The sequence below is a fragment of the Myiozetetes cayanensis genome, unplaced genomic scaffold (assembly GCF_022539395.1).
Source record: "Myiozetetes cayanensis isolate MyiCay16 unplaced genomic scaffold, myiCay2020 scf3, whole genome shotgun sequence".
Classification (NCBI taxonomy): Eukaryota; Metazoa; Chordata; class Aves; order Passeriformes; family Tyrannidae; genus Myiozetetes; species Myiozetetes cayanensis.
The window spans coordinates 3,016,063-3,043,149 of record NW_026087521.1 but is presented as its reverse complement, the minus strand read 5'-3'; the positions used below and the strand labels follow the sequence as shown (position 1 = coordinate 3,043,149).

The following is a 27,087-nucleotide window of genomic DNA, read 5'->3' as shown; positions in this document are numbered from 1 at the left end:
TCTTGGAAGTCAGTCCACTGTGTGAATGACTATGTCCACCAAACATGAAGTCAGGAAACCCATTTTTTTAAAAGACATATTAAACTTGCATAATTATTTTACTGTTCTTTCAGGTCGCGGAGGAATTTCAAAAATAAGTGTTACTAAAATTTAAGGCCCCAGTGCACAACACCTTAATTTCATGTTGATTACTGAAATGCTTTGCTAGACAAGGATCTATCAGGAGACCTTTCATGCTTCCAGCAATTCCAGTGCAGTCCAGCTGAGCCCAGTACAAAAACATGTCTCTGCTGAAACTGAGGAACTCACGTGTCCTCCTGCCATTCACACTCTCCCAATTCTGCACCAACTCTAGCTCTGTTTGCAGCCACCCCACTGCACAAATCCTGCACTGGAGCAGGGTCCAAGCCTGGATTAATCATAAAGATGTAGTGAGGGGTCAGGTTAGTTAAAGACATATTTGGGGATGAAAATAAATGCAGCATGATAAGGTAAAAGAAGCTCATTATTGCTGTGTCTGATCTTCCCCTTATCTTCTTTGCCTCCATCTCCCAAAACTACACACCTCCTTCTGGAAATTATTTGTTTTCTATCCACAGCACTGACCAGTGGCCTTTATTCTGCCAGATACTCTTTCACAACAACAACTAAATAGTCACAACAACTTCTCAAATCTCATTTCCAGCAATGCTACCAGGTAAACAACAAGAGAAAGCTGATCCGACTCTGAGGAGGAGGTTGGACTGGAGATTTCGCAAAGTCCCTTCCAACTTAAATTATCCTGTGATCCCATGATCTGAGTATCATGTTATAAAAATCCATGCAGGCTTGTTCATGTTTTTTGGGTCTCATGGAGGGAAAAAAACCAACAAAAAACCAGAACAAAACAAAACCCTTCTCTGCTGCCAGAAGGTAGGGAACTGGGTGGCAGCAAGAAAAGGACCTACCAACTTTCACTTCTACCGGTAATGTTTCAAACTTGTCTATACTTCTCTGAAATTATTTTCATCTTGGGATCCAGAAATTCCCTACGCCCCACTTGTTCCATTGCATAACACCGCTCATGTTCACGTGTCTATAAGTAAATTCACTCTGGCACAGTCAGTGATACCTTGGTTATTTCCCCGTGACTTCCTCTTAGGAAAAAGTAAGGATGTAGAGCACCACATGAGTACTGCTCAAGAAAGGTCACCCAAAAAAGGACAGCATGTTCTTACTTACTATCCAATTTGAGTGTTGGAGGGAAAAATTTGACTACGCACTTCCTCCCAGCCACTAGGTCATTGTACTACCCAGAGTTCAAGTGCAGACTTTGGGTCAGCCCCTAACTCTGTTTTTTTCACCCAGCCTCAACTCAACCTCTACTTGAGACCCCTCCAACCCGCACACGTAACACGTTAGAGGTTACAGCACTGCACACGTGAATGAATCTGCTTTACAGCTTCTAAAACCTTGAGAACTTAATCCTTCGAGAACCAGGCCTCTTTCACACCTTCCTCCACGAAAGGCAACACAGATTCAGAACTCTGGGGTTAAATTTCCCCAGCTGAGCCCAGGGATTTCACTCCCAGTACAGCGAGCACGTTGGCCATCACATCCCAAACTCTCCACCAGTGCTTTGGCATGTGCTGGCTGTTCTCCATGGCAAGTAAAGGTTAAGGGTACAGAAGGTCTCTCCCAGCTTTCAACACTCAAGGTTTCAAGAACTGAGGATTCAGGACTTGTGTGCAAATGAAGACGAAAGGATCATTAGCCTAATTTTGGGGACTGCACTCTGCAGGGAAGGACAGAATTCCACTCCAGGAAGATTGACAGGAAAATGCATTTTGTGGAACCCGTTTCCTCGGCAGAGTCAGTGTAACCCAGATTATTCCACAGCTGGGACAGGAGATTTTAAGAAGTATTCTACACAACAAACTTCCAGAGCCGGGTTCAGGTAGGATCTTCAGATTTAAAGTCTGTCAGTAGGTTTGTCAGCCAAACCACGGAAGTCAAATGCACTGGTAACTACAGGATTACACAAATTTCCCGTACTAAAACCCCACTGAATGCTTTTTTTTCACCATAAAATAAAAGGATTAGCAGCATGTAAACGATTTGCATGAGGAGACTTTTAATGATTTTATTGTGACATGCTATTTAGCATTTGCAGAGGATCCGATTATAAAACTTTTACTTAATTTTCCAAAAGCCACCAGGTGAAATAACATGTTTTGATTTACTTAACAGCAAGGCCTCTTGGTACGAGATTGTTTTACTAAATGTGGTCATCCAGGCCTACCACTACACTGTTGTTGGAAGCAAATTCTCTACAGAAAAAAAAGAAATTTTGCTCACTGAACAATAACCAATTGTTGAATCTCACCCAGCTTTGAAGAAGCTCATAAAGTGACCACAATGACACTAAAGGTTTGTGTCTCAAAACAATGTGGCCATGTTTGGATCACCAGGGATACTGAATACATGGCTTATTGCTATCTCAAAAGAAAAGCCAAACTTCTGGACCATGAAGCAGGAGAAAGAAACTTTGATACAATACAGCACAGTCAACTCTCAAATATGTCTGATAACAGGAAGCTGGAGTAACCTGGTTAATGAAAAACCATCAATAACAATACTACTCTTTGCAAAGCCTGCTCCCCTGGCATCCTGGGGTGGTTTTATTGGCTTGGCCATGGCGTTGCAGAGAGGCACAGATCCAGCCATGTTCCTCTAACACAGCACTCGAGCCTCGAGGGTCTGTGCACAGCAGTTTTATGTCTCTGCTCAGAGCCTCCAACACCAGGGTTGCTCAGTCCAGAGTCAACAGGGCTGTTCTGGTGTTTGGTCACAGCAAAGCCACCACCCCGAGGTCTGACAGCTGTCACTGACCTGACTGTGCACACCAGAGCACTCCAGCTCAGACAGCAGCACACCACTGGCATCCTGGGTGTTGGGGTTATTCTTGCAGCGTATCAGCTTTAGATCTTCTGATCGAGAAGAAACAAGCCACTTCCATCCTCAGGAGAGAAGGAACAAGTACAAAGTACGTAACCACACGTAGCCCAGGTTACCAACAGCAGCCCCAAAACAATCAAAGCACTCCGTGTCCATTCTCCTGAAGACACAATGCAGGTGAAATTTCCACCAATTTTCATTTTTATCCATGACTAGCTCTGTTCCAAACAACAGTAACTTGCACAACACGAGCAGCAAATCCCAGGCTGTGAACAAAGGTGAAATATAAAATACGGTGATACCCTGAAGGGTGGGAAGTCAGTAAACAAAACAAAAATAAAATGCAGATGGTATGTAGCAAAAGCAAACTGTATGGTTCACTGCATACCTAGCAGGCCAAGAAGGAAGGGTAATTCCTTCTCAGGGTTTATGTGAACAATGAGTTTCCCTGAAAACTCCAGGAGGCCATTCCCAGCTCCTCCACTGGCACCATTAATAGCAAAGGCTGTTTCAGTTCATTACTGACCTCAGTCAAAATCTCAGGACCAGTGAACCCCAGTGTAGATCAATGTGACCTCTTGCTTAAGTGGAATTGTTGTTCCAGCGTGCAGCAGTGCTGCTTTAAAAGAAAATACAGCTATAGCTGTGCCACCACACTCAAATCCATGTTCCAGTAGCCACAGAAGTCTGATCAAACCATGTTCAACATGCTGCTGCTCATTCCCATGCTCAGGATACAGCCAAATTTTCCTCTATTTTAATACAAAGCGTGAAAACACGAAGCATAACTGCAGGTAAGGGATAAACCCTTGAAAGCAGCTACCCAGATATTATACATAAAAATCAGCAAGAGCTGTAGCCACCCTCCTCAGAGTTGTGTATTAGAAGCCACATTTTGGGATATGTTTGCCATCCACTTGTTAACAAGCTCTGGACAACTGGACATACAAATACAACTGAATTTGCCTCTGAAATGTTTCACTGAAACATGCTCAGAAATCCATCAAGAAACTCTTGAAAATCTCCTCCAAGCACTGACACAGGGCACCAATGTATCTCATGGCTATTTCCAAAAGCAACTGTGGCTCCCCTGCTATATTGTCTCTATTGCATTAAAATGTCAGAAATGGCTGAAATGTGAAAAATAGGAAAAGTCTCACCAATTCAGACCAAACCGCAAACCACTTCGTAAGACCATGGAATTCTACAAGTGAACAGACAAATGAACAAACATGCACACCAATAAAACTGCACAAGAAGAAACATGCCAGCTTCTATTTATTTTCATTTGCTCTCTTCTGCAGATTAGGAAAAAAAGAGCTGCAGCAGTAAAGTGTTGCTAAAGCTGGAGGTAAATTTTGGAAGTTTTCATTACATAATTCAAAATAATTTGTTTTTCAAAATGGCTTCGATTCAAGGCAGGGATGGGAATGGAAAAAGTTACGAAAGCGTTTCAGAACCTGAAAATAAGGAAGGCTGGAACAAACATGAAGTCATCTATGGATAGTACTCCTCAAATACAACTTCTCTACGCTCAGTTTTTTTGGTGATACTTTGATGTGTGCTGTGGTTAAAGAGAAGGTTGAAAGGACGGACAAGAAAGAGGCAGGTTCTTTAGCTGCATGCAGTTGCAAACTCATTACTGCAACATTTTGGTTCTATAAGCCGGTCTAAAACACTGGCACAAAATTCTACAGATGCTTCCACCTCTGGTTTTCACTGGGGTTTAGAATCACTGAAGAATTTCTGATTATTTCTGAAATATTACCCTTCGTTTTACTGACAACAGGCACACGAAGTCTGTTGCAGGCATGACCCAGCAAGCCAGGGAAGAAGACTGGAGTGGAAAACTCTGCTCTTCTCATGTCCACATTTTCAGCGTAACATCAGGACAACCTTTCCTCCCTTTACCACTTGGAAATCAATGGCAAAAGTACAAGTATTTTAAAAATAATTTACTGATTTACCACTTTAAACCCCAACTGAAATAAGAGCAAGAGGAGACATTATCACCTTGGTTACCTACTGCACACTGCATTTCTGCTCTGACAGCTTCATACATCCAATAAATCTGTGTTAATGCACTTAAAACTTTTGAGCAAAGAGGCTGAAATGCAAATTTCAAGTAGCTGAGTCATTTCTCAAGTCTGGAGAAATACTCACTATTATATAAAAAAAAAAATACATGCAATTAATCATTGATCACAAGTGCCACGACAGCAAATGCACTTGTGAGAATTTTGTTATCTTGGGTTGGTCACTGAAGGTGTCAGGTTGGAAGGGACCTCAAAGATCATCTAGTTCCACACACCTTGACATGAATTACTGCACAATTTTAATTTAAGTAAAATCTTATTTAGCTAATGACAATGACTGTCCTGCATGTAAACTCTTCCTGCTCTTCAACAAACCAAATTCTAGGTTTTAATCAGCTTGCAACTCGACAGAAGCAACTGGAGTACTGGCACGACAAGTTACAGGAACAGAGTTTAACCATTAATTGTAACTTATCATGTCTTGTTTGTCAAATCTTTACAGTCACTTGGAAGAATTCCTGGCTGTAGCAATTCTCGACTCTTACAGGTTACGTTGAGACCACAATAGGAATGAATTAATTCTGTTTCCTTCCCGTAAGGAAGGAGAAGTAGAATCATTAAGGTTGGAAAAGCCTCTAAGACCATCGAGTCAACCATTAACCCAGCACTGCCAGGTCCACCACTAAACCATGTCCCTAAGCACCATCATTTACTGATAGGCATTATTAATCCTAATTTTCCAGATAGGAAACTGCTACCTGGAAGAATGCAAACACATGGCCAAATCACAGGTAGAAAACTCTAATTTTAACCTTTTAACTTAAGGGTTCCGATGTACATTTTCCCAGCTGAAAACAGCTGACTGCCTTTCTTCAAAGTCCTCAGGACTGACAAACAGAGATTTCACCGAGCACTTCAGAAAATCTGCATTTTCAGAGCCAAACCGGCCTGTATTTCAGCCATTAAATTAATGTAAACATCAGAAGCCACACTCACATATATTATTAAGTACATAGCAAAGTTTTTTAAAACCAGAGAACATTAACAGAGGGTCCCTCTTTCTTGGTGCCTCTTTAAACTTTGTCACCTTCCCCTTTTCCTTACAGCCACTGCTTCCCTTTACAGACACACTCAGAGCACGTTTGTTGGTGCTACGCAAGCAGGAAAACCCAAAACTTTCTAGGATTAACGCTCTGGGAAATGTTTCACTTAAAGAAAACAGAAATACACCCACTAAGATTTCTGGAAGTGTTCCAGAAGTGGCTACCTACGGTAATATTAGCAAAATCTAAAGTATTTCCGTTTGTCCTTCCTTCCCCCCATACAAAAACCTTGCAAAGGCACTGAGGAGCACGAAAATCACTCGGCGGGATTTCGGAGGAGTTTTTTTTGCCAGGGCTGCTTCAGCCACCAGCCAAACCAAACTTTTCTTTGGTCGTTCACACACCACCGGTCTCGTAACTCCAACAACCTGCACTCCCAGCCAGGGACCAGGAAAACACTTCCCGTGCCTTGCGAGGACGATCCTCTCGGAATTAAAACGCTGCCAATCCCGCGTTTTCGGTTTGCAGCGAACTAACAAGAAAAAGTATCAGGAAGTTCTTACTCTCCTGAAACGACTTACTAAAAATATCTTACCCTGCCAGAGCAAACAGCAACAAGAACTTGCCCATCAGTTTACAGTAACGTACTTTCCCCGACATGAAAAGTGCTGGCAACACCAAGAGCACACAGAGATGTTCATCCTGGTATACGTGGATGACTAGAAAAAAAAAACAAACAAAACCCTGCAACATTATAGATTAAATTTTGGCTGCTGACTGTCTGCTAGAAGCTGCTTTGCAACCTCCAGTGGAGAGAGTCGGGAATTTCACCTGTATAACGTGGATCTGAATCTAAAAACCCAATTCCTCTACTCAAAAAAATGAAAGTTACTGGAAAAGGAGCTCGCTGAGATCGACAGAACATGCCCATCAGGCAGCCGTATGCACGTAAGTAAAATAATTAAAATAACAGGTTATCATAAAAATAGAAATAATTTTCCTGGTAAAATTAAAAGCCCTGATAAAAGGAAAGAGACACACACAGAATTACCTCTGCTCTTGCTGACAGACACGCAGTCAGAACCAGACAAGCTGCACGCTTCGAGTCGTTAATAAAAAGAGGAGCAAGCGAATGAACAGCTTTCAGATGAATCCAAATAGTTTTTGTTTCTCTGCTGCAGTTTCACCACTCCCACAGGGTAATTTCTACGTTCACTTTATAACGAAAGCGAAGTACAGGTCAGAATAAGAAAGGGAGGAGACCGAGAAAACTCCACTTTATTAGTCAAAGTTTTGTCATCCTCGCTCTCTTGTTTTCAAATGGGGGGAAAAACAGGGCTGGTGTGACTGAAGGGGATTTAGAGGGGCTGTTCTGCTTATGCTTAATAAACCAGAAGCTGGGTTCATCTGCATTTTACACCATCTGATTGGTAAAAGCAGGAAGTAAGAAAACCCTTCAAGTACTTGATTTATGGAAAGATTATCACATGACTAAAAAGCACAGAACGAGAAGGACCAAATTCAGCTTTCACTTACAGCAATGTGGGTCTGCTCTAACTCTATCGCCTCTGATAGATTTATGCTGTTCAAAGCAGAATAAAATATTTAAGTCTCCGTAAAAACAAAAAGCCATTTTAAAAAATCAAAATTTAGCCTCTGCTTTTCAAACACAGCTATGGTTTCAGGTCTGATCAATAAAGAATTTCTGTACTGGATAAGAAACAAATGAACTATTTGTAGGGTATTTTTAATTATGCTTCTGCCACCTCTGCCACTCTGCCTCCAAACAACCCAGCTACTCCCTACTGAGCTACACACTCCTGTACACTTACACACTCCTATGAATGTTTTAAAATCTATTTCAAGGTATTAAAAGGCAAAATAGTCTACAAGTGCATCAAAAACTCTCTCTTGTGTTTTGTAAAGGAAGTTAGAACAGTCACTCACTTTATTATTTGGGGAACAAAACATGAGGATTCTATGATTTTATGAAGTAACATCCAGCAAGGTATGGAAATTTTTGTTCAAATGACAATGACAAACAGTAAGTGTTTGTTTTTTGCTCTGTTGCCAGCAATTACATTTCCATGAAAAGCTGGTAGATTACATAATTACAGATCTTTTTTTTTCCCCTCTCTCACATAAGGACTTTTATACTAGAAGAAGAGTGTTAGAGGTGAAAGAGAAACTAAAAAGGAATGTTTACGAGGATGCCACCTGACTGCTAAGGAAAAATGGGGAGTAACAAAGGGATAAGAAACCAAACGCAAACATTGTAAGACAGTGAAATAGAGCTCTCCCAGCAGAGGCATTTTTTTTTTTCAGTGATGGCCTCACAGCTCTGCTGTCTCCTGAGCTGCTCAATCAGATGGCAAAAGGTTAAAAGCAGTGAGGAAAACCTGAATCATCTGACCTAAAAATGGAAGAGAGGAGAGAGGAAAAAAAAGACCTTGTGGTATGAGCTCACTTTTAATGCGATGCCCTCTTTTAAATACTGAAGGACTCTACTCCCTTTTGACAAGCGCTTGGTAAAACACACACATCGTGTTTGCAGACAACAGAACCACAGGGGCAATTCACTTTCTTCAGAGTCAGAAACCTCATCTCTATTTCAGACACCATAGCAACAAAATATGAATCAACTGGGTGAGTTGTATACACGGGGTTTGTGATACTGTCCAGTGTTTCAGCAGAATGCAATTTATTGGTATGTTTAAAAAAGGCACACAGATTCAATGAAGACACTGGTATCTGATAAAAAAAATACTAAAACACTAAAAAGTCAATTATCAAATTTCTCTGGGCTATCTGAACAGTTAGAAGAGAACACGGGCCACGCTTCATGTATAGAGCTGAGCAATAATGTATGTGGTTAAAAATACAACTGGCACTCCACAAAGTGTTTTTGGATAGTCTTTAAACTCCAGATCCTCAGGTATTTTCCTGTACTTCAAAACAGTCAGATCTGTTTCCAGCATGTGTGGCAGCAACCCCAAGAAAGATTTAAACCAAGATAAAAATATTTCTTTCTTTTTTTTTTTTTTTTTTTAAAGTAACTGTTTATCATACTGTCCAGGAAGTGGTTCTGTTTGAGAAATCCTGAACAAAAGTGCTGAATTATAAACCTGTCTTCCCTGGAGTCACTCCAGCACCCTTAACCATCTGCAGCATTCGAATAGGATACAGCATTCACGTACACAAAACACCTTCTGGGAGACACTGCGTCCATACAACAGCGACTAGATTACTGGTGTGGATCAGGATTGGGTTTAACTTACTCAGCTACAGGTGCCAAAAATTACAGGCTTACTTTAAACTATGTTCTGGAGCAGCTGTCAGAGAGAGGCAACTGCCGATGGTGAATCTTGTTAAATTCCTTAGGAATAAAAATTTACATGAGCATCAAGAGAGAGAAACAGCTTTGCAGGTCAGCACGGCAGCAAAGCAGACTTCTGAATTCCCTTAGGCAAAAGCTACTTTCCTCAGCTGGAACGCAGAGTTTCCCAAAAAGAAACCTTAGCATGAAAAAAAAAAATCTCAAACCTGTTGCTCTCAGCTTCCTGCTAATTAACTCAGAGATTACTGGCAGACTGGAGATGAAGGAAGGTAATGGAGTCACATACTCACAGAGAAGGAATTCAAGCAAGGAACTAGACAGAAAAGGAGTAAGAAGAGTACAAACACCTTTCAAACACTGTATGTTTCACAAAACTTTGCAAGAATTCAAATAGAGAAAAAAAAAGAAAAAAAAGTGACGAGATTGCTATTGCTTGCTGGACTCCTGAATTCCACTCTTCTACAATCATCATCTCATAAAACAAAATAATTTAGAAAAGACAATAAAGATCTGAATGATCTAAACCCAATAATTTCCTAAAAACATGACGTTCTTCACTGAGAGTGAAGACAACTCAGGGCTGGTTTGAATTATGGGAAGAATTAAAATCAGTCAAGAGACCTACAAGGGATTGTGGATATCACGTATCTGATGCTGCCAGCCCATCTTTGCACCACAAATAAATAATGGCAAAAATCTTTCAACTGCTGCATTTGAATTCCATCACTCATTTCCTCTGGGTCCCCACCAAAAAACTGCGGAAAAAAAAGGCAAATCTAAAAAATTCTTTCTAGGTTGATTACACACAGGAATAGGGAGCATAAACACATGCCTGTCTACTCGTTCACTGAAGACAGGAGGGATTAGTCACTCTTCTGAGCATAATATCAGGATGTTGACTGCAGCCAGTCAAAGGCTGATGCTTGAGAATGGAGCCACCAAATTCATTTCCTGGTCCAAAAGTCACAATCCAAAGAGAGATTTCTCAGAGTGAGGGTTACACATGGGAACAGAGAAGAAGAAACTGAGACTTGGAAGGTGCCTGTGCCTCGAAGTTTTAATGCTCATGTAATTCCTCCTGAGGAAAGGGAGTGTTCCCGCATGACACAGCCAGCAAACCATGCGGGAGTCACATCCTGGTGAAGGGTGGCAGCTCCAGACACTTGACCTGGGAGGACAGCTTTATGCACAGGAATGCTGGCCAGGTGAAGATAAAGGAGGAATGCAGAGCAAAGGGAAAGGGATTTATTTCCAGGAAGGCATCAGAGGCTTTGTGTCTGGAAGCCCAACATGCATCCCAAGGGCGAGTAGGCCTTTGTTTGTTTAAAAGCCCAGGGACAACCTTCACCCTCATGTCGGGGGGCTGTCAGGCTCAGGACCACAGCTGAGCAGCCTCTCCAAGGAGCAGCACACTCACATTAACCATCTCTCAGGCCCTGGATGACTCCCATAGGGAATCTGTGCCCCCCGCCCCTCTCCAGGCTGCAGGAGGATTCCCTGCCCTTTCAGGGCACAGAGGCACACCTCAGCTGCTTTCCCATCACCTCTGTCCCCCCTGTGCCCTTCCCTCTCACAGGGATACTGCAAACCAAATGAGCTTCACAAGCCATTTCTATGCATAACACTGGTCCAAGCTGTACATCCACCAGAGTGTCTTCAAATGAATCTGAGGACAGATTTGACTCATTCAGCGAAGTCTGACTCATGCTTCTTGGGCATGGAAAAAACCAGTTTGCAGGTCAATATTTGATGTTTGTTTAGCCAGTTTAGCCTCTGCATACAAAGGCCAAACTTTCCTATTATACACGTTTTATTCTTAGGAACTACTTGTCTATTGTGTATCTGGATGGGATCCTGTGAAGTTACACTCCAGGTACACAAACCTACTCAGACTAATTACACAATGGGAGAGTTTCCCTATTTATTTTTTTACTGGTGCTCTTGGTTATCGCGTGGGTTCCCCTCCAATGGGATTTATGCACTCAGCTTTCACACAGCGACTGTGCAAATACTGGAGCTCCAACAGCCAACAAAAAAAACCCCCAAACATATAAATAAAAAGTCTTTTGCATTTTCAAATATATCTTTCCCTAGTGGATGCATTCCATTTAAGAGCGGCCCATGTAAAATTACACACACGATTTGTAACGTTTGTGTAAACTTCAGATCTGTTCTGAGGACATACTCAGAGGCCCCTACAACATGAGCTGCTTTGGACAATCCAGGTCACATTCAGGTTCCCTCTGAAAGCAGCAGCTACTTCAGCAAACAAAGTCCGATTTTACTCGAAATTATTTCCACGGAACTGCTGACTGGCGATTCACTGTAAACTCACAGCCTCAAAATGCTTCCTAATGCAAAGAACCCTCCAAGGAGGCAGATTCATTTACTGAAAGGGAAGTAAGAGAGAAAACACATTCAAGATCAGCCTGATCTGTCTGAAGTGCCAGACGGAGGGTTCTGCTGTGCCCGTGGATTTGAGGGGTTTTACATCAGATGCTCAAGAAGTCCAGGAAACGCCAACCCCGTTCAGCAGCAGTGCAGTACCTTGGGAATGCAGGTTCAGCTTCCTCCCAGCACTTCCATGGCCCGAGGGAGGAGGAGTCCTGACTGAGCTCCAGGCTGTGTAGATGGAGTGCAGCCACGCACTGTCCTCCAGACCTGAAGGTTTCCATCCCTTCTCCCAGCCTGTATTTCCCCACTGACTGCTATTACTTTGCCCTGACAAAAGAGTTGGGAGATCCAGGTCCTACATGATTAAGACTTCCCCCAAGTAAGCCATTCTAAGAAAAGGGAGAATACTGGGCAGCAATTTTATCAGAAACAGTTCCTGTTATGTAAGACTTGTAGATGGGGAACATTAAGGCCCCTTGCCAGCCAACTCCCTGAACAGTGACATGCATCAGGCAATCCCTCACAATGGATGAAGAACATCCTTCCAAGAGGATTTTCTTCCACAGAAACCCAACATCTCTTCTCACAAAATCATCTCTAGTAATTATTAAAATTAGTCAACCATTTCCCAAAGTCACAAGCTGCAATCTAAAGCCAGAGTCGCTCAAAAAAACCTTCCAAACACAGAACAATTTTACACTGCAAAGCACTGATTGCATGGAAATGTGCTGATTTCACCAAAAAAGCTCTATAAAAGGCAACAAGATTGGCCAGCAGGCCAGTCTGTCCAGCTTCCTGCCAGGCTGCCTGCCAGCCCCAGGGTGGGTACTCCCAGCTCCCTAACTCAAAAAATGAAAATCAGCTATGAGAAGGCTCCCAAGGGATCAGGATTTTGCTTCCTGTAGCTCTCTATTTAAAATAAACGTTGCATAAGGGTGTGTGTGTGTCAGGAAGGGCAGGGATGCCTCCACTATCACACAGCAGGAAAGGCCTCTCAACAACTGAAAAATTTCAGAAAATTTGCTGTATTTCAAAAGACAGATGCCAGCACAGGAGGGAGGGGATGAGACATCTCCACATAAATCTGTGAGTGGGAAGACAATAGTGAAGAAATCCAAGCAGTAAGACGATAAATCAGAGGTGGGGAATCCCTGTCTTATCCCTTCTGCAGTGTGTGTGTGTGTGTGTGTGTGTGTGTGTGTGTGCAGCTATTGCATTTAATTAAAATAAATTACAGTTCGCTTGTGTACAGCCTGTGGGGCTTTTTAACACCCCTGAACCAAAGCACAGTGATCAGCAAACGTCCTTCAGGAGTCCACTCTCCCCGTGCCCCCAGACGTGGAATGCAGATGCTCTGTCACAGCACAGTCGCGGGAAGGGCTGACGGATCGAGGCAGAACAAAAAGCCCAAAGAGTTCTGCTTTTATACCATCCACTTCCTCAGCTCCCTGCGTGGGATCCTTGCCAGGACACTGGTTAACATTAATGGAGAATGCAAAGCTGCCCAGCAGCGTGGCAGCTGCTTCTGGGCACGGATGTTTCACTGGAGAGTGGTTTCTTCTCAGTGCGGTGATTTAACTCCATAAACTGAACTACTCCTGGAGCACTTGGCTGGGCAGGATTGGTGTATTTTCCTGGTTAACCACTGCACCCTACACAGTGCACATTCCTGCTTGAATTCACTTCTTTCATTTGCAGGAGCAGCAGCACCTCAGACAAGAGCTCCCTGCACTGAGGTTCACACTTGCTGTGCCCCGGTTTGGTCCATCGGCCCTGCACCTCCAGGAGGTGCCAGGAGATGATGAGGTGTTCAGGAATGCTGTGCCACACACCTGAGGACCCCGCAGGGTGCATCAGCAGGCTGACAGTGTGATCTCTGGTGATACAAACCGTGTTTCCAGCATCACCTGGGTCAGCCACCCATCCACGACACTCCAAGCTCCGGCTGATTCATGTGTAAGATCATCCAATGGGAATGTAAAGCCGCCTACAAAGGTCTGTTACTCCAGCAGGTTTGCAAACTCCAGGCTGCTGATTAAAAGGAAGAAGGAAGTACCTCCTGGCAGAGCATGTCCCTGACAGAACTAGAGACATGATGTACCCAACAGGACTCTCGATTTGGAGCTGCTCAGACAACAGAAAGCATCAGTTAAATCCTACCTTAAGCAGCTGCAGAATATCAGTCAATCAATGCCATTTGAAAAAAAAAAAAAAAATTCTATTTGTTCTTGTCTTTAGGAAGGCAAGAGTGAGGAGGAAATGGATTTGAAGTAAGCTTAGAGAAGTCCACAATAATACTAATTGAAGATTTTGAAGTGCTTTCCCAACAGCAAGCAGAACACACAGATCTCTGTCAGGGGAAATGAAGCAGGAAAATGCAAAGCAGCTTGTTCAAGCTTATGCAACAGATGAGAAGCACAAACAGAACACAGGATCTGCAGGCTCCATCCCTGTGTCCTACCATCCTTTCGTTTTAAAAAATTTAAATCCTATTTTGCACTCCAACAAGGTTTTCCACATGGATTTAAGTGTTAATTCTGAGCTCCACAGATATATTTTTTTTTCTTGACGTGGTACCTCACCCATTATCTCCTCCTCTGGACACATACAGTATAAAAGGATTTAGTATTTCAGAGGCAAGAAAATGGGGAAAACTGCTTGGAAACCATATGAAAATTAAAAGTGCTAAGATGCTGCTAAATATATATATTTATGATGTTTCCATTTCCTGAATTAACATAACGCACAATGTATTTTATGTATTATCTGTTCAGCTCTAGATACACTTCACTGCACGCAGAAATGAAACAATTATCCAAAATACTGACAAACCATTTTTTAGCCCCATGAAGTGCACCGAGTAACACAGATCACTCCAGCACTCAGCTCCTACTCCTGTGGCACAGGGGGGACACACCAAAATTAATGGTGGTGCCAGTGGTTTCTGTGTCAAGCCACAGAGGCAACTCACAAAATGGAAATCTAAGAACTAATCTTAGCACGCTCCTCTCTTTCTGCAAAGTACACATCAAACTTACAGGTACTTTCACATCTGACATAAATTAAAAGCCCTCTTTTAAAACCAAGTTGTGTTTTTATGTTTCTAAGTCATCCAGAAGACAGCACTGTCAAATGCAGAGTTTCCTTCTGAATACCCACTGCCTGTGGGAATGGCTACTCCCCACACCTCCAACAGCACTGACCTCTCTGGGGTTTGTCTCCTTTTATGCCAGCCACGCCTGTGGACCTTCTCAGAAGAAAAGGGATGCCTGAAGAGGAAAATGGCTTTCTTCACCCTTGCTGCCTGCCCTTTTCTCTTCAAACTCTCCTTGGCATTCACAGTGAAGGGCAATATGCTCCAAGACACCTATTTGCTCACAGATGTGCAAGCAGTTGCACATCTGTCTCTCGAGATCAGATTCTTGGCTTTTACTGCTAAAGAGTCAAAATATGAATATTGTATCTGAGAGTTGAAGCAGCCATGGTGCCCTCATTTCACAGGTACAAGGGATGAACACAACTGACAGAGCGACTCTGTGGAAGGAACGTGAGTTGGCAGAACTCTTACTCAGCCAGTAGAAAGCTTCTAATAATCTGGTCCCTTCCTAAGACCATCCTCCATCTTCACACAACCAACCATTTAAACAGAACTACGACAGGAAATATTTCCACCAACCCTAAACATGTCTGTGTGCCCGGTATTATCTCTTTTTTTTCTGTAAGACATGAACTGGGATGGATGAACTGACAAGGCACAACATACCCTTGCCAAGATCCTGCAGGGCAGGTGGAATCATGGAGCCCACCTTTTGAGCAGAGACTACTATCATGACTACAACAAAAGCTATTTCAGATCATTATTTAAAGTATACAACTGAAAAACCTAAGGTTTATGCCTTGCAGTGGAAGCACCTCATTAAAATGCACAGTTTAAATGGAAAGATCTCTGTTTGGCAGGTGAGGCCTGTAAGAATAAAAGGTTCCCTTTTCCAAAACAAATACAAGAGATTTAATCTAATTTAATACGTTAATCTGCTACAAATCTCGGGCTAGCTGCAAAGCTTTATTTACTGTCCTGAGGTAGGAAAAAGAATCAAGAATCCCAGAACACAAAGCCTGATTATTTTAAGGAAATGCCCATGGAAGAACTAATCCCAGGATTTACTGCTTCCCTGAGACTGAAACAACCTAAAGGGCGATTATCACAGAATGGTCTGTCTTGGAAAGGACCTTCAAGACCACCCAGTTCCAAACCCCTGCCATGGGCAGGGACACCTTGCACTAGACCAAGTTGCTCCAAGCCCCATCCAACCTGGCCTTGACACTTCCAGGGATGGGGAGCCCACAACCTCTCTGGGCAACCACATCCGATGTTCAGCTTGGAAAACATCACGCAAGGAAAACAGCAGCAACTCACAAAGATGCAAACTTAAAGATGAAGGGATGTCATCTCTCCCAGAATCCCTCTCTAGCCTGTTTTTTTTACCTGGAACTCCAGCTGGGCAGAGAGTTTTGGCCAAAAACCCATCTCCCTCCTCTGTGCATTGTGACATTCCAGATGAACAACGAAACAGGATTGCCTTGGAGACCTAATACATAGAACTCCTCATGGACACTTGGCTGAATTCCTTTCTTACCTGCTCCCAGTAAGCAATGCCCAATTTAAACAGCCTTTTCCAGATGTCAAAAAGCCCCATAGGTTATATAATGCCTGACCATCCTCCAGAAACCGACAGATCAGGTATCACAACTGAGCCATCCTCGCATGCCTGAGAACTCATCAGATCACACTCTACCCCAAGGACTGCACCATCCCCACCCCCATGTGAAAATGGATAAGGATATGAAGGATGTTTCTGGTAATTTCATCAGTATTTTTAATATGAATTTTGAGACAGACCTTTGTTTGAGTGGAAAGCTGCACCCCACCATGCCACAGCTTTTATTCTTTACCTGGTCTGGCATTTCTCCAAGTGATTTAGGATCTCTTAACAGAAAAATCCCTGCAAATTACCAGGAGACAAAACTGGACAAGAGCAGTTCACCAGAACAAACGTTGGTGACTTCGTTATCCCTTCCAGCACTGACCACATGTATTGCAGGGAAAAAGTTGACCTGGTTAAAGACTTTTCCATTTCTATCTGTGATCTCTCAAGGAATGTGCTAAGGAAACGGTCGCCCTACTGAATCATCTCAAGAATTTTACAGCCAAGATGATTTATAACCATAAAACAGGTCTTGGAAACAAGGACATTTGAGGAGACTCAACAGCTATTAAACCAGTGTGGAAAACATGATGCTGAAGGAATTGCAGATGCCTGACACATGTTCTACTACTTTTTTTTTTTTCTTTTTTTAAACACTGAGTATCTATTAAAAGGATCCTGCAAGTCTGCAGGATTACTTGAAACTTTTCAGACAAAGAGTCACAGGTATAAATTAAAATGGTGTTCATATATAAGTAATAAAGAAATAACTAAAGCACCCCACAAAGGCTGTTTGAAAAACCAGAGTCACCAATAATTTCAAAACCTATGCGTTAAAAATATACTTATGGCTTAGTAAACAAGCTGAGACACGTTTTGTAGAGCTATAGATGTTTTAGGGTTGAGTCAACAATACACAGAAAACCTTATACCATCTTTTAATGAGTCCACTTGTTAGCTGGTGTGAAACCAAATTCAGATTCATCTTGGGTTTTGTTATTACAGTTGCAATGTAGATGTTGTTGTCGCACAGAACACGCTCTGTTCAAGACAGTTAAAAGCATCTCTCTTTAAAATTTGCCATTGTCTACTACAAATGAATCAGAGAGATGATCTATGAGGCTTGCTATGCAAAACACCACGGAAGAACATGCTGCTTTCTTGACCAAAATGGAAAAAATTCTTGTGCTAAACCAGAGAACTAGAGAATGGTCTGGGTTGGAATGGACCTTAAAGACCATCTATAGTTTCATGGGCAGGGACACTTTCCACTAGACCAGGTTCCTCAAAACCTTGCCAAACAATAAACACCTAAAATACTCAAGTAAATGTTTTTAATATATTCCAAAATACAGCAGCCTGAAAGGAAGGTTCAAGGTTTTCTTACACCAACTGATACAAAGTTTTGGAGCCCAAAATCCCTTTCCATCCCTTCTTGCCTTCAAACCTCTCCTCTCCACATCCTCAGACCACGACAGCTACAAGAGTAGTAATTATGCAAGAACACAACCCAACCCTGAACTCCTTTATGCCTTGGCACAGTGATGACAAAAGGAGAAAAATGATCCACCTCATGCAACCTCACCCCGAGCCACGTGGCTCCAAACCAGGGAACTCCAGACAGTTCTCCAAACTGCACTCACAGTCCGGGAAATGAGGAAAACTAATTGCCTTTTTAATTAAACGGATGTCTTACAGAACAACTGACATACAGTCTTACAAAAGAGGAAGATGAGCATCCTTCTTTTGACTTACGTTTTGGATTGTCCTCATTCCCTTGTACAACTCAGCCACCGTTCCTTTTTTCTGCAACACAAGAAAGAAAACAAATTCTGTTTAAAAAAAAAAAAAGTATTTGCTTGAACTGAAGTTTCTCATTACATTGTTAATTAATGCTTGAAGTTTACTGTTTGCTTTCAGTCAACACTGGAAAAATATTTCCATCCTTCCTTTTTTGTTTCTCTGATTTTGACTGCCAGAGTATTTCTGCTAAATGACACTGCTCTATCAAGATGAACCATGGAGACTGCCTGGTGCTTAGAGCATAACACTGAAGAACCAGAAATAAATTCCAAAACCTACTGCAGAGCTGACCAAAGAAATTCCTCGTAGCCATAGAGAAAAGGAATAAACATTAAAAAAAAGAAAATAACTAATTGCTCAAAGATATCTTTGTAGTCTTGTTAGATCTGTGACTGTTCCTTGTTGGTCTTCAGCACCTAATTCAGAAAGGTGATGACCTGCCCTTGGTTTGGGGTCATATCTGGTTGCCCAAAGTTTCAGGTACCCTAAAACACTTCAGTGGGAGCTGAATTTTAAAGGGGTTGGTCATTATGTCCTGCTTTGTACTTTAGATTACCTGTAGAAACAGAGAAGGTATATCCATACCTTACTGGGAATTGAAACAAAAAAAAAAAAAAAAAAAAGGCAAGCAACCAAAAAACCACACACAAAAATCTCCTAAGCAGAGTTATGAGGGTATTGTCCTGAAAAAGAATGCTCTGATGCTACATTCTCTATTTAACCACATAATTAGTAAACTTCCAGCAGAAGCAGTAAAAAAATTCCTCATTCCCTTACTAGGCCAAGCAGCGACCTGGAAGAAGTACTCAAACCTCCATGAAGAGCTGGTATGCTCCAGATAATGGAAAAACTAAGTAACTGGGGACGTACTGGAAAATGTAGCACAGAGACATCTCATCACTCAAGGTTAGTGCTGTTCTTGTTCTACTGAAAATGGTAATTTTCAGGAAAAATAAAAAAAAGGAATATTAAAAAAAAAAAAAAAAAAGAGAGACAGAGAGATGGAAAGACAAGGACACCAGTCAGAAGGAATTCTGGCTCTACTTTGCGGCCAGGAAGGAATAACAAAGCAAGAAGTAAATGCCAACACGGATTTGTCAAACTACTTCACTCCCCTTTCCAAGAAGTTAGAAAGCCCTGGGATATGGAGATGGTGCAGTAATCAGTCACCTGAGCACGGTAGGTTTCAAGCCATGTCATGCTGCTTTCCCCCCAAATCAATAAAGGATCACAGAACTGGACGGAAAAACAATTCCAAAGAATAAAACTTAATTGTTCACAAAGTGATCACAAACATCTTGGCACGTGGGATCCAACCTTCAGCATCAGCAGAACCCCGATGCCTTCAGAAGGAAGCCAATTATCTCATTAATTCATCAGACAACTATGCATGAGAAGTGTTTTCTTAATCCCGAGTCCTAAAAATCTCAATATGAAATAAATACATGTATCATTAGGGGGTATGAAATCATCGAACTCCTTTATAAGGGGCACCATTAAACTTCAAGCTATTTAATTTAGCACAACAATAGAGTTTTACAAAGTGTGTTTTTCACTAATGACCTGGCCACTATTTTTATTATTTTTTTGCCTGTAAAACGCACAGCCAGTATTTGTGGGTTTAAAAAAAAAAAGATGTTTCTTTCTCAAAATGTTGTTGCACAGGATAAAAACAATCCAGAAAAAAATTAGGCTCAGAGTACAATCAAATATACAAAGGAAAACCACACAAGTACAGATTTCACCATACTCCTCCAGATTTTAAATAGATCAACATATTTTGGAGATGGGTGTGATTTTATGTGAGCTGTGCCCCTTTAAAATTGGCAACTACATTTAATTCAGTGCCTTCTTATTCCAAATTCCAAACTCTAGTTGAAAATAGATCTCACAATGGAGTCCTACAGCTGAATATACTCTAGGAGAAAATTAATACTCTAATTTATTCCAAATTCATTTGCATGACAGTATATCATTAGAATATACAAAAAAAAATATGTATCATACCAACATAGGAAAAATTCTGTGCAAACAGTGAAAGAAACTCACATCCCACCAGCGAGATCAGCTTGAAACTTAAAGCACAAAGCTGTTTTATTTCTCTGAAAAACAAACACACACACAAAAATACCAAACAGAGCTGTTCAAGGTCCAGGTTTTGATTTTTTTAAAATACTGTGTGATCTTAACAAACAACAAAGCAAATATGATTCCTTGCATAGCAGGTATCTCCTAAATAGCTGAAAAGAGCCACGTAGACAACCCAGGACAGACTAAAAATAACTGATGTAATAACTGGAGTACAGAGTGAGGTTTTCCTGCCTCACTGATTAGTAACAAGTAGAAGAGGAAAGGAAACACACACTCACTTTATAACTCCATCAACCTTGTTGTCCTGGAAACAATTCTCCTACAAAAGAAGTACTTAACTACTAAAGCATCTTCTGCTACTACTTTTTGGTTGGTTTTTTTTTTTTTTTTCTTCCACCCCCTTCCCTCCCTGCAGTGCTCTCAAATGTTTGATCAACACCCAGTACCAAGCCTATCTCGTAAAATGGCACAGAAATTGGATCTCTCGCTCCCAGAAGAAAATGTATAATTCCATTTGAGTATGCAGCACTTAGGGAACATCAGGTTTGCACAAAGCCCAAGGAACAGACTGTAATTTTGTTGTTGCTGTTGTTGTTAAAATGACTTATTAACTGAACCTTTAATTTTAGAATATGTAATGCTGGTAAAAGGTACCCTCACAGCGTGTTCTTCCTGGGAGCAGAGTGAGAAATCTCAGACTGCAGAGCAGGCTCAGCCCTCCCTCGTAGGTGCTAAACAGCCCCAGCATGTACAGGCTGGAGCTCTGTACATAAAAATATTTGCTGCAGGGCTTCCTCTCTCGACCTGACCTACCATGAGCTTTGTCCTTCCGCTGACCTCATCCAGAAAACTTAAATTAAGGACCAAGCCCTACCCTCAATATATACTCCCAAATACTCCGTAAGTGAAATGTTTACTGCTTCCCCAAACGTTTTCTGTTCAGCCTGAGTTTCCTGCTCGCCTGATTGCACTTGGGAGCTGAACAGGTTAATGCCATCCCTGCCTGCAGGAGAGTTTATCCACGTGTAGCAGGACACAGACACTGAATGTGTCATGAAAACCAACACACGTGGTATGGCTGGATTCCCTTTTTCAGGTCCAGGAAGGACTCCATACAGACTGATTCCTAGGATAGCAAACAGGATAGATACTCCTGCTGAAGGATGAACAAGGCAAGGTGACAACAGGACAAGAGGAAATGGCCTCAAGTAGTGTCAAGGGAGGTTTAGACCGGATAGCAGGAAAAATTTCTTCATGGAAAGAGTGGTCAAGCATCAGAAGGGGCTACCCAGGGAAGTGGTGGAGTCACCACTCCTGGAAGTGTCCAAAAACCACATGGATATGGCACCTGAGGACGTTGTTTGGTGGTGAACAGGGTGGTGTTGTCAAGCTGATGGTTGGACTTGGTGATCTTAGAAATCTTTTCCAACTCAAATCACTCTATGATTCCATAAAACCCAGTAAACCTACTGGGTAAACTCAGCCTTATTCACATACCTGGGGTGAGAGTCCTTTCTTGCCACTGAATACCTCTGTGGGAGTATTCTGTTTCACAGACCACAAAAAAAATATCCCTATTTCTGGTTTTATGGTTACTGTCTGTGTTTGGAAGAGAACAGAACTTTCAAACCCAGTTCTTGGTAATGTGCATCACATTGCTGACCACAAAGAAATTTAAAAAAAAAAAAACACCTCCTCTTAAGCTTAAGCAGAACTTTAATTGTCTCACAGTCCCCCAGAAAAGCCCTGTGATCAGAAGTCTTAGCAACTCCTGCCTGCCTTTAAAGAAAAGAGCTCTGAGTAGGTTTCAGACCACAACTTTACACTCAGCATCTATCCATACACTGCTCCTTTTGCTGCACAGCCAGTTTGGGTCAGATCCAGTGACTTGGCCTTACCTAAACTGCCCAATCCACTGTAATGAATATACTTACATAAACACCTTTAAATTCTTGCTTTTTAAACTATCGATGTCTGAAGAAATTTTGCCTCTGACCCTCTCAGTCAGCCTGCCCAAACATCCTGCTTTCCAGTAAAATGCCAGAGTCTGCACTGGTCTCAGATGGGAAAAATCACAATACACTGCTTTCAAATAAGACCTGTTCATTACCAAAATTATTCCCACAGTGAGTCCAAAGGGATTTTGGATCCTTTAGACAATTACACCCAGCAGTTTATTGGGTGTGGTACCTCTTATTTATTATCATCACTCTGCTAAGGAGGAGATCTGCATTTTCCCTCGACTCCCTCCAACTTCCAATGTATTTACAAGGTCTTTTCATGACCCCTATTAATGCTGGTTATCCATGTCTTTTTACCTTAGGTTTTTACACAATCCCTGTCTAATTGTTTCTCAGAGAAGATGTGGATGCCCCATCTCTGGAAGCGTCCAAGGCAAGTTGGGAAGGACTTGGAGCAACCTGGTCCAGTGGAGGCTGTCTCTGCCCATGAATAAGAACAGAATAAGATAATTTTCAAGGTCCCTTCCAACCCAAACCATCCTATGATTCCAATATGCTTTTACATTAATTTTGAACTGTGTCCTTGTTTCTACTTTTCAAATGACTTAAATTTAATATATCAGCACGATGCACAGCTTTTTTCCCCCCTTTTCTCTTGTGCTTTCACACTAGACTTTGTTAACCTTCAGGTCTCTGTGTAGCCTCTGTGCTCCTTTAAACATCTTTTGGAGAAATCACAGAATCATAAAATAGTTTGGGTTGGAAGGGACCTTAAAGATCATCCAGTTCCAACCCCCTGCCATGGGCAGGGACATCTTCCACTAGACCAGAACCTTCCACTAGACCAGGACATCTGCTTAGTTGGTAAAATTAGCTGAAACCTTCATTAATTAGGAGCTGAAGTAGCAACCAATAAGCTACTATCACTAGAAGATCTGAAACCTCAACCTCACAGTCCTGAGCTGCCTCTGCAAAACGCCAGGGATCGGGATTTATAATTCCTCACCTCCCGCACTACGGATCCAGCTCCCTCAGCAGCGTTTACTGCACAGGCTCAATAAACACTCCATGTGTCATCAAGTAGGCAGTCAACATCTACAGAAGTCTGTCTTAACACGTCAAAAATCCAGGGATTTTCAGCATCCCGTCCCTCATACCACGCATGAGAAAAATTCAACGGTGGAGACAGAGAGGAGGAAGATATTTGGAAACTTGGTACGTGCATGTAAATTTAAGATTATGAAAATTGTGGTGCCTTACAGTAGCAGCGCTGTTGCACGTGTTACAAGCGCTGAATTCTGTCAAACTATTTCCAGTAAATGCATTTTTTTTTTTACCCCCACCTCAGCACCAGAAATTCCCAGTGTATAACATAAATCTTTATATTCTGCACTTTCTAGCTCGAGAAAGGATGAGGTTTACCAGCCAGCTTTTAGGAGTGTTTAGACCTTCTCTGGTGCAGAACCACACTGGATCTCAGGCTAGAAAAACATTTCTTATCCTGATTTTTTTCTTCTTATTTCAGGCTAATATTCCAAAGGCAAAGCTTTTGCCTTCTGCTGCCACCAAATATCAGTTGCTGCACAAGTAAAACAGAAAAAGGCTTAAGCTAAGATTTTAAACCAGCTATTTTTTTTTCCTTAACTGTTTAGTTTTCAGTAGTTGAGTATCTTATGGGTGGGAAATTAAAGCCCAGGGTGATGCAACCACCATCACTGATTAGGGCAGTGGCAAGAACAGAAGGAAAACAACTTGCAGTATAGTATGAAAACATGATATGGAGAGTAAAACAACATTAATAACTGGAAAAAATCCACCACAATAAAACAACCCCCTCTGAGGATGATGATTATTTTTAGTTTCGGGCAGTATCATTACAAAATACCTAATAAAGTTGAAACAAATAACTTCTAAAGCATTTATTAATTACTTGAGGCTATTTTTTTCATTTTACTGCTTCGCTGCAATTTCCATTAACATATGAAATTATACCAGTTTTTCCAAAGAGATATTTCCAGTGAAGTCAGTGTGGATTCAACAAGGTCAGGACCATCATATAAATAGAAATCAGAAAATAGTATTTCCATAAGAAACCGCTCAGGTTTATTGGATTAACAGGCACTTACAAGTGACTCATGCTGACACAGCCCATAGTAATCCAATCTATCTGTGATAAGAACAAATTCAAAGGAAACCTTAAATTTAGAAAATCACCTCTGTGGATGTTCACATAGTTGGGTTTTATTGTATGAAATCACATTAAGTGTTCTCTCCACATGGGAGGGCAAATAAATTAAAAGCTAAATTCTAGTAATTTTTATACCATGAGTGCAGCATGTTATTAGGAGTAGTAGCTGCCACACCAAGCATAATTAGAGCAGGATAAGAGAGTTCTGTCCACCGTCCCAGAAGAACATGCTGTGCCAAAAGGAGTGGGAAGAAGAAAAGCCACCAACCCACCCCACTGCAGTTTTCTGGGGGAAATTAAGGTAGGTTGTTAGATCTGTGATGGTAATCATGATTTTTTTTTTTTTCTTCCTTTACACTGGTTTTGGTTTCCATTTGGCATTTCTTGGGGGACTCTTGACTTGTCTGCAGGGGATGTTACTAAATCTTAACATACACTGAGGTGTTCTGGCACAGCCAACTGAAGTATCAGTGCTTTCCTGAAACCCTGAAGGATGCATTCACAGCTCTCACACCTCCTTTAAAACAGGGTAGCAAAGCAGGGAGCTGAGACTGGCATGGAGCTTATTTCTATTAATACTCCTTTTGCAGCAATAAAAGAATTTGTTCCTTGACACAATGCCTCTTAATACTGCCATGAATAGAAATGGTCTGTAAAAAGTGTATTATTATATATTAGAGAATCATAGAGTCATAGAATAGTTTGGGTTGGAAGGGACCTAAAAAAATCATCTTAGTCCAACTCCCTGCCATGGGCAGGGACACCTTCCACTAGCCCAGGTTGCTCCAAACCCTGTCCACCCTGGCCTTGGACACTTCCAGGGATGGGGCAGCCACAGCTTCTCTGGGTAACCTGTGCCAGGGCCTCACCACCCTCACAGGGGAAGAATTTCTTCCTGACATCTAATCTAAATCTGCCCTCTTTTTATATGAAAAGAAAGTTGCCAATATAAGGAAAGGTGACACCGGCCAGAGCGAGGGGTAATGCACTGAGACCTGGAACTGGATTGTTATCTTTATCGCCGATTACTGTAAACTTTTTCATTAAATTCTACTTTCTGTAAGAATATTTGAAAGCCACGCATCTTCTGCCATCCTTAAAGCAGAGACACTGCTCCACACTCAAGAGCTGTAAATCACTGAGCACGCAGATGAAAACTCATTTGTAGGAACCAGCTGCACACTGCTGGGGCCAACAAAAGCTTATCAAGTGCAGCTTTCAAGGCTGAAGTGACTTTTATTTAGAGAACTGCTGTGCTGCTCTCACCTGTAGCACCCAGTTTAGTTAGCTCAAAGATAACAGCACATACCAAGCACATCATAAGCAGGAGGTTTTAATTTTTTATGGACTTCTTCCTTCAGGCATACACCCCCACTGTAAACAAATTCCCATTAATGGTTATGCTACAATCCTAAAAAGCAGTATGTTATAGCCTTGGGCTAACTAGAGTGAGCTATGCTGAAGCTGCAATCACAGTTAAAACTTGGTGCATTACTTTCACCACAAATAAAGATACTCCCTCAGAGAGCCTCTTCACAGTGCAAAAAAGCTCCCCATATCCTGCACCTCCTGTGAATGTGGTCAAGACAGCCTGGGGCCTTGCACAAGGACACTCAGAATGAAGGTCAAAAATTAACCAGTAGTCAAAAACCGCTGATTGCATGAGAGAATTTTAATGTACTGCAACCAGGGATGCAGAGTTAGCATGAAGGAGCGCAGAGCAGGAGAACTCCAATGGCAAAGTGCAAGGGGACAAGGCACGATTTGGTCTGTTTGAAAGACAAGCTTAAAAATCCCATTTTCTGTCACAATGAATTGGGTTTTCAAAGCGTGACCTCCCTGCCCTTGAGCGTTTTTTTTCAGATTTGTTTTTCGGAGAAATTCCAGCCTCTCCATTACAGTAAAATGCTGTAAAAATTTTCAAATAGCTAGATTTTGTGCTAACCCTAATTCATAATCATTCTGGCCTTGCAACCGTGGTGTGAAATTCACTGAGCTCGACAGCTGGGAAGAGGGGGGTGTGAAGAGTGGGGGTGGTGTTGTTGTTTTCTTTTTTTTTTTTTATTATTATTGCACTTCTGGTGTTCAACCCTTCCACTCTATATGAAATCCATATTCAGAAGTCTGCAAGGACGAAGAAGATGCTTTTACTTACAGTTATTTGGTCCAATTTTAAAAGCATCTGCACCTTCATTTGCAATGAATGAATTCATCTCCCTTCAAATTTACTTTGGTCACCAAAATATGTATTTTCAGCCTGTAGTGCTGACTTAGATAAAAAGTTGAGCTGCTCAGAAAATTGGGGGTTTTTTGTCCAGACAACACTATAATAATTTTTATCCCTTCAAAACCCTCTAAAAGACACCTACTGAGAAGTGCTTTATAATGAAACCTATAAAGAAAACTGCCTGAGCTCACAGCACTGGTACAAAATTAAACCTTAACTCAAGTTCTAGGAAAGAATCACCAGTTTTTCACGTAAACTCGTGGTGAGTTTTCACTGAAGCCCTCAAACCCTACCTACCCATACCCGAATTTTGTACTTCGTTTCCTATCCTAAATCAGTCAATAACAGCAAGATGGTTTTGCTC

General features: G+C 41.7%; 1 long non-coding RNA gene across 2 annotated transcripts in view; it reads right to left on the bottom strand.

Moving 5' to 3' along the window:
• LOC126644576 (uncharacterized) overlaps positions 1-27,087 on the bottom strand; it is a 114,948-nt gene that overhangs the window by 36,270 nt on the left and 51,591 nt on the right. For both annotated transcript variants that reach the window (XR_007629955.1, XR_007629954.1), the window contains exon 3: positions 18,209-18,259. This is a non-coding gene — a long non-coding RNA (uncharacterized LOC126644576). The remainder of the gene's footprint in view (positions 1-18,208; positions 18,260-27,087) is intronic.